The sequence below is a fragment of the Dermochelys coriacea genome, chromosome 9, assembly GCF_009764565.3.
Source record: "Dermochelys coriacea isolate rDerCor1 chromosome 9, rDerCor1.pri.v4, whole genome shotgun sequence".
NCBI classification, from domain to species: domain Eukaryota; kingdom Metazoa; phylum Chordata; order Testudines; family Dermochelyidae; genus Dermochelys; species Dermochelys coriacea.
The window spans coordinates 46828564-46840752 of NC_050076.1; positions in this window are offsets into that span (position 1 = coordinate 46828564).

The following is a 12189-nucleotide window of genomic DNA, read 5'->3' on the forward strand; positions in this document are numbered from 1 at the left end:
CCCCACTGTATTTTCCACTGAATGCATCCGATGAAGTGAGCTGTAGATCACAAAAGCTTATGCTCAAATAAATATGTTAGTCTCTAAGGTGCCACAAGTACTCCTTTTCCTTTTTTTGAAAAAAAAATGGTTATAATAATAATAAGTGAAAAGTGTAAATATAAAGCCGAAGTAGTTAGAGAATAAACAGTAGGAGAAAGACTAAGAAAGTGAACTAAGAACTGCTCTGTATGAAATACCTCCCTTAAAATAAGTTTCTCCACGCACATGAAAAAAGGAAAAAAGAACAAAACAGAAGTACCTCTATGAGGAGACATTGAAAACATACTAGCTCCTCGGGGACAAAACCAAAATACATAACCAGAATTAGGGAACACTTACTAGCTAGAAGAGAGGAAGATGCTGCAAGAAAGTGAAAATCAGCAACAAAATGGCAGCCTTAAGGTTGTTGCTGCTTGGCTCTGCCCCATTTAAAAGGTCAGCAATGCACACTGGGAATAAGTTCCTGCAAGAGGGCATCCCAGCAGTATCCGTTTCTTTTGCTAAAGAAACTGTCATTGGCTGCTGCTGGAGATTTAACACTAGATTGGCATAAAATGCTACTTTAACTGAGTTGCTGAAGTACAGGAATTACCATGCTTTCTCAGGGCCATGATGTATCGACACACTGACCACAAATCTGAAATGGTTAGTCTTGTAAAAATCCAACACTTCTAATTTTTTCCCACCAATTGCCTACGCAATGGAACTCCACAACATTTTAGGGGAAGCAGGGACTTTCAAAAGCAGTCAGCACTGGACTAATTTTGCTACTGTTGAAGCTGATGAGAGCTTTACTATTGGCTTTAGTAGCAGCAGAATTAGGCTTCTGCACACCCCTAGAGATGGCTTTCATCAGTAGGCATCATAAGTCCTGCAAGACTACAACCATAGCTTTATCACAGGCTTTCTGAGAATAAAAGGGCATGATTCATAGAAAGCAATTTCACAACACCTTGTGCTACCCTTGTCCGGAAAAAGGTAATTCAAGAATGTGAAAGCAGCACATCTGGAGGCATTGCTGGATTAGGCGACCATATATCTGATCTCTAGCTGTTGACTTTTTAGCAGGTTGTGCTGAAAACTTGTTTTTAAGTCTGAAAATAAGGCCTCTGGAAAATGGAAAAACCTTAAATTATTGACGACCTGGCACATACTCTGCAGCTCCTGTTCCTTTCGTTACCATCTGAAGTATGCAGAAATGTTAGTTGTACTCTAAAGCTGTTTGAGGTCTCATGGTAGAAGATCAAATGAAATTAAATTTAGCCCACTAGTTCAGTTACATTAATCCCCACACTGCTGTGAATGAGATCTAAATGCAGTAGATGTAATAGCCTCCATATACCATGCATGGTTTACTGTTTGAATTGAACAGTTTTAATGGCATTTTTTCCCCCCGATACACCCAAGTAACTCTCACTGTTGCTAATGGGAATTACAGGTACATATTGAGAGAGAATACCAATTGTTTATGGGGTGCTACAGGGCCCAAGTCTCCAGCGCCTCATGCCTTGTTTAGTAACTTACACATAGGCAGAGCAAGTGTAAACTGGGTATATAAAGCTTCTGTTTGATTTGGACTCAATTTATGCTCACAGTGCACTCTTTTTGTGAAGGTGCAGATGATGAGTTAGTGAGGAATCAAGCCCATGTTAGTTGTGTTTGAAGGTCCACTCTCTCGGTTCCGCCAGCAAAGCGGAAACATTTTCTTGGCATGTTAAGTATCCCAGTTTTTTGGTTTTTTTTTAAATCCTAGAAGGTTATTTGCAGCAATTTAAAGGTGAGCTAGTTTCCTACCTAATTTTAACTATTGTTAAGAAAAACAAGGACCAGAGATGTGTTGGTGTATTTTCTTTTGGTTGCTGAAAAATGAGAATGGTAACTTAAATCCCTTGAATATATATGTATTGGCCATTGTATTATTTGAAAGGACAAAAGATCTGCAGTAGTACTGACTATCAGTGGAGAAGTCAGTGTTTGCAACTCCGTGGTCCCAACAGCAACTCTCACAGGTAACTACTCAGCAGAGAATTCTAACAACATTCCCAGGACACTTGCTCTAGTTACATATCTGTACATGTGGGACAAAATTTCAGAAAGCAGAGAAAAAACTAACACACCAGGCATGTTCACAGATGCAAAGCAATTATCTGCACACACAAAATACCACTTGCTTACACAATTTAAGGATTCCTGATGCTTTTTAGGAGCAAAGGTGAGTAATATTCTTTAGGATTAGCTGCTTGTATTGCAGCCAAACATTGATTTATCAAATAGTGTTATTTACAACTAGTGAGAAGGTTAATTCCCAGGCAGGTAAGAGGATTTGGACGCCTGTTCTGTGTTTAAATGCTGTGCCATGTACACTGAAGGAACAAAAGCACAATGGTAAATATTCACAGAGGAGCAAATATGAAAGTTAAAAAAATCAGCATATTAATTCTAGGTAGCAAACAGTATGAAGATTAAATATAGGGCCACTGGCTTTCTGTAGTAGCTGAGGAAGGGACCAGTTTCTTCAGTATTTGGTTTATGGCCTTGAAAATGAGCAGCTCTGCTGCTCACCTTGACCCCATCAAGCTCTTACTTGTTGATAGTACTTTGTTTATATGTAGGCTTGGCAAAATTTGATTTTTTAAAATAATTTCAATGGATAATGTCAATGTTTTTTTTTTACGCATTTTTCTCTATAATCAATTTAGATTTTTATAGTCGTGCAAAATTATTGGGGGGGGGCAACATTACTTTGTATATTTCACATGCAAATATCCTTAAATCAAACTCTAAAGTTCTCAAACGTTTGTCTTACTTTGCCTATGAATTTTATTATCGCTGGAAACTTTTCATTAGTTTGTGTGTACTGTTAAATCCACATTTACCAATGTGAAGCTAATACTTCCATGTTTATCTGTACAAATAGAACAGTTTGCATGAGGTGTCAATAGATGGTGCTCAAGAATATGTAGCGTAGTTCCCGAGTTATGGGTTTTTCCCAACGAAACTTGTTGCACTGCAAATGGTTTTCTTTGTGCAGCCTTTTACCTTTATGAAGAATATAGAAAGGGCAATGTTGTTTATTGCTGTGGCCTCCAGCCCCACTGCTTTTGCTACTGAAGGACAATATGACCATATAAATCCCCACACCCTTACGTCAGCTCTGGAGCTAGATTGAATCTTCTATAGAGAAAACCCTTGGGTTTTACACTCCCCTGCTGACCTAAAAGTCAGACTAAGCTCTCAAGCCTTAATTCTGAGCCAACCTGGATTTTGTTTCAAGTGAAACTTACTCAGTGATTGCTTCTGTGTAGATGATTTCCAGCACATACTTGCAGTACGATGCAGATCTGCAAATTTTACATTGCTTCACTGTGGGTGAACTTTGAGAAATAACTGATATTTTGTGTGTAATAACATGGAGAGTGAATGAGTAGAAATACTCCTCTTGAAAGCTGCTATGCAATGAAACAGCTTTATATGTTCCAAACACAAAGAGAACATGAGGATTGGCTGTCACTGATGTTGTCCCCATGTCAATAAATTTCCAGTAAATTCAGGAGTGATTTATAACCTTATAATTCTATTATCCTTTTTTCTATAACCCTCACTTGAAGTTCAACCGGCTCCTGGAAACTCTGGAGCCTTGGAGAGTAGAAGGGGTCCAAGTCTATGGACTACAACAATAATGGCTACCATAGCCGTTTGACACCATCTCCCAGCATGCTTGGAGTCACGGGTAGGGGCACAATAGGCTAGAAACTCCTGCTGGGGCTAACAAGGAGATCGTTCCCTTCGCAGGTGGGGAGAGCCTGACCCACAGGCAAAGACTAGTTTCAGTGTGGTCCTTGGGATTGGAGCCGAGAGAGAAGCAAAACAGCTCAAGGAGTCTCTAATTAACTCCCATGTCCAACCAACTGGGAATTTATTGAACTGCTGCAAGATCTAGTGCATGGGTCAGGCAGTTCCAGCCCTTCAGTGACCAGTGTCTGGAGTGGCAGAGATCCAAACCTTGTGCTAGCTACTGAGAGCCAGCCAAGACCTCCACAGGACTCCAGACTAGGGACCCAGGAGGAGACCCTGTCCCACCCAGGGGTAAAGACTCAATCAGAGGAACCCTTTCCTTTTTGTATAAGCTGGGCAACATTCACAGTGCTGCAGCACCCATCTTTGGAGTCATCCTCAGTGTGCCATCTGCCTGGGAAGATGCCAGGGATGAGTTGGGAGATGGGGAATGTGTTGATTTGGGGTGTTTTAGTACTTATTAATTAACCTGGACCTTTTCTTTCCCCAGATCCTATTTTCCCAATCCCAGTAAAGTCCCCCTTTGTTACAATATTATTTTGGAGTGTTCTGAATGCTTGAGGCAAATGGTGTAATGCCCAGGTGGGCAAGGACAGCTTAAAATGCATTACTTATGGACCTCTACTGACATTCCCTTCCCCTATATGTTGTCTGTTTAGGGTATTGATTTCTTGGGCCAAGTACCTTGTTGTCTGAACATGCCCATGGCGTTCTATAATATGCTTATTATACTGTGCTTATGCACAGTAGTGTAGTGAGACAACCTGATGTGTACAGTCAGGATAATTTTGCTATAATTGCTAGAGAGTTCTCCAGAAATACTCTTGTAAAATGTGCACCTTCTTGAAGATAACAGGCTTTATCCAAAGATACAGTTTACTCTGCAGTTTAAAATGGAGGTACTGAGGTCAAAAGCTGGACTCAAAGAGCTTTGTATTGCACAAAATCTTTATCAAACTGAGTAACTGGGGACTTATCAGTTGGAAGTAACAGAGGAGGAAGTATTGGTTGATCACAGGATGACTATGATCTGCCAGTGTGATGGGACCATGAAAAAAGCTAATGCAGTCCCAGGATGCATCAGGTGAGGTATTTCCAGTAGAGACAGGGAAGCGTTAGTACCATTATACAAGGCACTTGTGAGATCTCATCTGAAGCACAGTGTGCAGTTCTGGTCTCCCATGTTTAAGATGAATTCAAACTGGGCCAGGTGTAGAGAAGGGCTACTAGGATGATCCGAGGAATAGAAAAGTTACCTTACGAGAGCTGGGCTGATTTAGTCTCACCAAAAGGAGGCAGAGGGGAGATAATATTACACTCTATAAATACATCAGAGGGATAAATACCAGGAGAGAGAGGAGTTATCTAAAGTAAGTACCAATGTGGTTACAAGAACAAATGGATGTAAACTGGCCATCAAGAAGTTCAGGCTTGAAATTAGGCAAAGGTTTCTAACCAATCGAAGGGCTGCAGTTCTGGAACAGCCTTCCAAAGGGAGCAGCAGGAGGCAAAAACCTAAGTGGCTTCAAGACTGACCTTGATAAGTTTAGAGAGGAGATGGTATGATGAGGCTGCCTACAATGGCATGCAGCCAATTTGTAACTGCTAGCAGCAAAGATCACCAATGACTGGTGATGGAACACTAGAATGGGGAAGGCTCTGAGTACTAACAATGAATTCTCTCTCAGGTGTCTGGCTGGTGGGTCTTGCCCACATGTTCAAGATCTAACTGATCACCGTATCTGGGGTCAGGAAGGAATTTTTTCCCATGTTAGACTGGCAGAGACCTTGGGGATTTTTCACCTTCCTCTGCAGCAAGGGGACAGGACTCTTTCAGGTTTAAACTAGAGTAAATGGAGGATTCTCCATTTTTTTGAAGTCTTTAAATCATGATTTGAGGGCTTCAGTAACTCAGCCGGACATTAGGAGTCTATTGCAAGAGTAGGTGGGTGAGGTTCTGAGGCCTGCAATGTGCAGAAAGTCAGACTAGCTGATCATAATGGGCCCTTTTGGCCTTAAAATCTAAGAATCTATAACTTATCAACAATGCTGCATGTGCCTGTGTATCTACAGGTGTTGCTCTTTACATAAATTATCCTCATATACAGTCCACTTTTCTATAGCACTCCTGTAACAGATTACCTTTGATTTTGGAACATGTTTCAAGGCCTTGCCAGACTGGGGCCTCAATGAAGTTTCAGTTGCTCTAGGTCTTCCATAGTATATTGGAAGGGAGAAGGGAAAATACAGCACAGATTTCTATCTTATGTCACATGAATTATCATGTTAAACATAAAAAGAAAAGGAGTACTTGTGGCACCTTAGAGATAAAACATAGTTTCTTTATAGATTACCTAGCTCACTAGAAAGAAAGCCTTCTAAAACACTTATCAGAATAGACCACCACAGAAGTTCTGTTTCTGTAACTGAGTTTGAAGCCTGAAATTTGTCCAAAACTATTATATACCTTAATTATGTTTGGAAAAGTTAGCTTTGGATTTTTTAGCTAAATATGGTAATTGTATTTTCAGCCTATTGAGGTATTGTGTTCCTTGCCATTTGTTTATTTATGTTACATCTTCTCTGACTGGAGATATTTGTATATGGATAAGTAAACTAGAGACTGGACAGCCTTGTCTCATGCATCTGCTCAAATTTAAACCCTCTTGAAGGAAGCCATTCACTATCACCTAATGGTGAATTATGCTTAGCTTTGATCTAATTCAGGGATCAGCAATCTTTGGAACATGGCCCGCCAGAGCAAGCCCCCTGCCGGACCAAGCCGGTTTGTTTACCTGCTGCATCCACAGGTTCGGCTGATTTCAGCTTCCACTGGCCGCAGTTTGCTGCTCCAGGCCAATGCCGGCTGTGGGAAGCAGCGACCAGCACATCCCTTGGCCCGCACCGCTTCCTGTGGCCCTCATTGACCTGGAAATATATGGTCGAGATTGAAAAGCAGCAGGGAAGAACAACACAGGTTGTAGGAATAGAAGGAGTTTTAGACAATTCAAAACAAAGAATTGGTTGGAAAAAAACTGTCAAAACAAAATTTCTAAGGAAGAAAAAAAAAAGAAAAAAGCATTCTTGCAAAAATTCTCCATATAACCCTTCTATAAAGAAAAGGCAATAACTTGATTAAAGGATAGTAAATTTAGAAAAATTGAAGGAAATGTTCCTTTATACATGATCAAACGAATTTGCAGAATTCATTCTCATAGGAGATTGAGTCAAATAACACATTTTATTTAAAAAAAAAAGTGTTATGACTATTAACAATATTTGAGTTCATAGAGGTGAGCCTGAATCAATACCCTGGATCTGAGCTTTTTAGGGGAAAGGGAGAAGGAGTGTGAAGAGGAAGAATGCGTTCAGAATCGAAACCCTGATTTAATTCTGAATTTCAGGACTGGCCTCTGCCACTGAATAGCCCAGAATTTCACAGGGGCTGGGGGGCTGGAGAAGAGAGAAGACTGGAAATCCAGACACATTTCAAATCCTGCAGCTCAGTGTCATCACTAGTAACTAACAGAATGAAGAAGTTATTTAATATTATGGATGTTAGCTGATCCCCTGCAGAGCTCAGGAAGGCCTGGTATGTAATTTCTACTCTTACCGCCATACACGCACAACATTTAGGATTGCAGTATAGTAAATGAGAAGGGTGGTAGTGGCAATCTCCTGGAAATGTCAATTATTGTTTGCTCACAGGATCTAGCTGTACACCTCTGAAGTCAATGATTAGCCAGTGGATCAGGTCCTAAATTACTATTATCCAATATAGCAAATATACTATATCTTAATATTAATGGAAGGTGTTTATGTATACAATGAAGAATAAATAGACCCTGCCCACTAATGTGGGTCTTGTGTTAGGGATTAAAGCTTCTCAAAAAAATTTTAGAGCACAGCTATTTGCACAAACAAGACAATATACATACATTCAGACAGACCCTCTCTCCAAGCTTACAAGTGCATATAGCATACAGTAAAGATCTAGGCCAGCTATATCAATAGTTAGACTAAGAATAAGGTCTCCTGCCTCTGCCAAATCACATGATGCACACTGACTCTGTGATGACAATGTGCCTTACAGAAATATGCATGATAAAATATCAAAAAAGCTGATACTTTTGTATGATTACTTGGAACAGAAAGGTACAGATGATAGTGATCTAGCTAAAAAAAAGTCATATTTTTACATTAAATTTTTCCACAAACCAACATTTATTTCCCCATGATTAAGATGAAAAGTATTATCCAATTTTTCTCATATTTGTTAGCTGATACATCAAACTAACAAATCTCTTCAGACTGCATAGGAAGTTTAATGTGAAACATTTATACAGATTAAATGCAGTTTGAAGGTATGTGAAACAAAATTATGAAATTGCTTTAAGTGCAAAATATGAGAGATGAAAAATTCCGTTAATAAAAGAAAGCTGTGCCATAGGCTATATTTGCATAGAAATGGTTATATTTGTCAAATCATAAGAGGGAATTTTTCTGAGGTGATAAGATACTAGAGATGTTATGAAATCAAAACTGGAATGTTATACAGTAGTAATATCTATATTGGTGTACATCCTTTTAAAACTGTTCAGTGAATTTTATTTACAATTTTTTAATATGAAAATTTGTTCCAATGACAATAATAATACACTTTATTTTGATGGTACCTATGTGACACTGCATTCTAGGCATTCTCCAATAAAAACTTTAGATAAAGTATGTAAACAAATATTAGAACAGATCATGATGCTATACCAAAGGCTTTTCCAGATTGAAGAGTATTAATTGCATATTTTTAAAGTGGCTATTTTGGTAGCACATTTAAGGCTTGAAGACAGAGCATTTCACAAATGTGGGACTACAGATGCAAACTACAGGCAGAATATGATTTTCTCCTGGGATCAGAAAGGCCACTGCCTCAGATGTAAGATGGTGAGAAGGTAGGTAGGGTCCTAGAAACTCAGACAACTTGCATCCCCATTCATTCAATATTTTTAAATTTACAGATGAAAAGTTCTATTTAAATGCAAGGCACTGATTTCCCCATTATGTTGTCATGACTGGACTTCACTGTCAACACTAACAGTCAAATTCTACTGTATTATACCTGTGACCATTGGTAGGTATGATACACCTATAGCAATTCTTACAGTCCCATATGTACATGTAAGATATTTAACATTTGTTTCACTCAGTTTGATTAGGATTTAGTCTGCATGGCTTCAACAAAGCAAATACAATTTAATTAGAGAACAAGATGACAAAAACACAGGCAATTTGTTTTCAGGTTATGTCTATAATCTAGCCAGAAGTTACCTTGAGCTTCATTACTGATCTGTCATGACATGAACTGGGAGAGAAGATGTCACTGAAATACAGAACATGGAGAAGAACAATGGAAAGGAAGACTCATATATATATTAATTTACTGGGTTGGGTTGTGATGTTAGGGAATATGAGTCAAAATGTAATTTTCCAAAAAACAACATTTTTTGAATTTTCTACTTCCCTCTCCCCCACACTGTGTCAACACATTTGGAAAAAATAAATGTAAATTGATGGTGCTTCCAAAAACCCAAGACAGATTCATTTCCAGGCAGGCGGCTGAGCACATGTCCCAGTTTAAGTCTGCCAGGAAAGAGGTTCTGCTGGTGGTATAACCAGGGCCAACCACTAGCCTCATGTGTTAGATACTAATTATAACCACCTGAGCTCCCAAGTGAATCCGTCACCCTACGTTAATATAACTTATGTGCATACCTATGGGAATCTTGAAATACAGTATTCAATTTTATGAGGTCCTCAATCCCAAATTAGTTCATAACATAGGAGTTCTATTGTATATGAATGATAAAATTTCTATTGACTGCATTTAGCACATGGCTTCCTTCCCACTTTGTCCTAAGTATAATCCAATTTGAAAGATAATAAAGTAATCCTATTTATAAGATGCATTTGCAATTCAAAAATCAAGCATTACTTTGTCAAACCAAAGCTCCTTAAGGACCGGCAGGATTGTTGTGGTTGGGAGCACAACACAAGCCTTTCCATGAGCTGTTGTGCAAAGTTAATTGAGCATCATAAAGTCAGAGGTTAAGGCCAGAGGAGACCACCAGATCATCTAGTCTGACCTCCTGTAAATCATAGGCCACCAACATCACCCAGACACTAAACTTAACAACCAAAATTAGACCAAAATGTTACACCCTACAGGAGACTAGACTAATATGTGCTACAAGCAGACAATAGGAGGAACTGAGGTGCCAAAGTTTCCAAGATAAATCTAGGCAAGAGTTTGTAGGTAAATGGACGTGAAGAAGAATACAACAAAGCAGTACTGGAAAGATAATGGGAAATGAGCCTCCAAGTATGATGGTTTAAAAAAAATATTGGCTAGGAAGGTCTACATGGCCTTTGAAACTGGCCTGTGAAAACTAGGCAGATGTGGCTAACCTCTTAAATGTCTCTTAAACAAGAGGAACAATAGGGAAGGGAAAAGAAGGTCAATTAATGGGAACCCAGGGTGACTATTTCTGTGGCAGACTGTATGGGAATGAAAAAAACTCATTGCATGAAGCACAAGACCTTTTTATTGCAAATCTGGAAGGATCAGCATGTGTTCAAAGAAAAATATTGGTAAATGGAGCGAGACTTGTTTGGATACTAACTGAAATTAAAAGAAAAAAAAAATCTAAGGCTTCTACTGAAGAAACTGGAAACAGGAAGAAGTTTTCTTTCCTCTACCTGCTGTCAATGTCTAAAAGAACAGAGTAAGTAACACCTTAGGGATTTGAATGAAGTAGTTACATATAAATATCTGAATTCAAGTCTTAGTAGCATGCAAAGGTTGTCAGCTTCTATTCTTCTCAGTAGGTCAAGATGCATTTTCCACAATCACACTCAGTAAAACTAAAGGCCAAGATTTTCCAAAGCAACTAAGGACTTCGGGTGTCTCAAAGCAGCCCCTTAAAAGGGCTAGATTTTCAAAGGGTATTCGGGGAAAACAAATGTTAAGCATTCACATTCATGCATTTAGGGGAACAAACAATACAAGGAATTGGTACAGTAGGTCACCTGTTAAAGTCAATGAGGGCCTAAAGTGTATCGCACGTCTATCTACTGGGTGCAGGAATGGACCATATGTAGAATGTACATGAACCATATCTTATGCCATCAAATTTCCTAAAAAGAAAAAGGAGTACTTGTGGCACCTTAGAGACAGCAACAAATTTATTTGAGCATAAGCTTTCGTGAGCTACAGCTCACTTCATCGGATGCATTCAGGGCATCTGATGAAGTGAGCTGTAGCTCACGAAAGCTTATGCTCAAATAAATGTTAGTCTCTAAGGTGCCACAAGTACTCCTTTTCTTTTTGCGAATACAGACTAACACGGCTGCTACTCTGAAATCTGACATTAATTTAGCTAGTTAGTGTTAGTGCAATTGATGTACTGTGATTCCATATTCCAACCTCCCCCTCACCCTTGCAGAAAAGTTATACCTTAAGAGTTATTATGGAAGTACCCTTGTAATATCTGTCACCAAATTCATCAGTCAAAAATAGCCTGTTTAGTCAGTCTATTCCTTTCAAGTTGAGGATCTTGGAGCACTCCTCCTATTCCCAATGTATTTTCTTTTGGTTAAAGGGCCTGATTGTGAGGGGTGTTTATTCCCAATGACCACATTCTGGTAAATTTAGCCTTTTTTCTGTATATGGAATCTTTGATCTACAAACAGCTTTCCTTAAATGTACTAATCAAAATTTGATGGATTTTTGTCTTGCAAATTTCTTAACTCTCTGGATTGTAAACAGTTCTGTTATGCATCATTATAGTTAATTTATTTGCATTGCAAATAAGTATAAATGTCCCAGATCAGGGACTGAGGTACCACTGCGCAGGACTGTCTTACTATGTATTTGTACAAAGAACTTACGCTCTACATAGACAAGACAAAGGGTGGAAGGTGAAGTGACTTGTCGAAGAGAACACAGTAGGTTGGTGGTACACCTGGGAATTGAACCCAGCTCTCCCACTTCCCACTCCAGTGCACTCTCAGCTAGACCACGCTTATCTGGACATACATGCGTTGTCATGGTTACTTGTGCCTGTTCCAGTAACTTTATGGCTTGCTTCTGTTCCCCAAATGGATGAGCATACAGGATGAAAACTTTTAATAACTAGTCAGAGAAGATGACTAGGAAATTCATCAATTCAACAATAGGATGAATTGTTTGTGCAACAGTAAGAATCAACTGCACAAAGGACCCTGGAGACCAAAGATGATTCAGGCTTAAGAATAATTAAAACATGAAAGCTGACATGTTTTTCAGCCCATCATGCA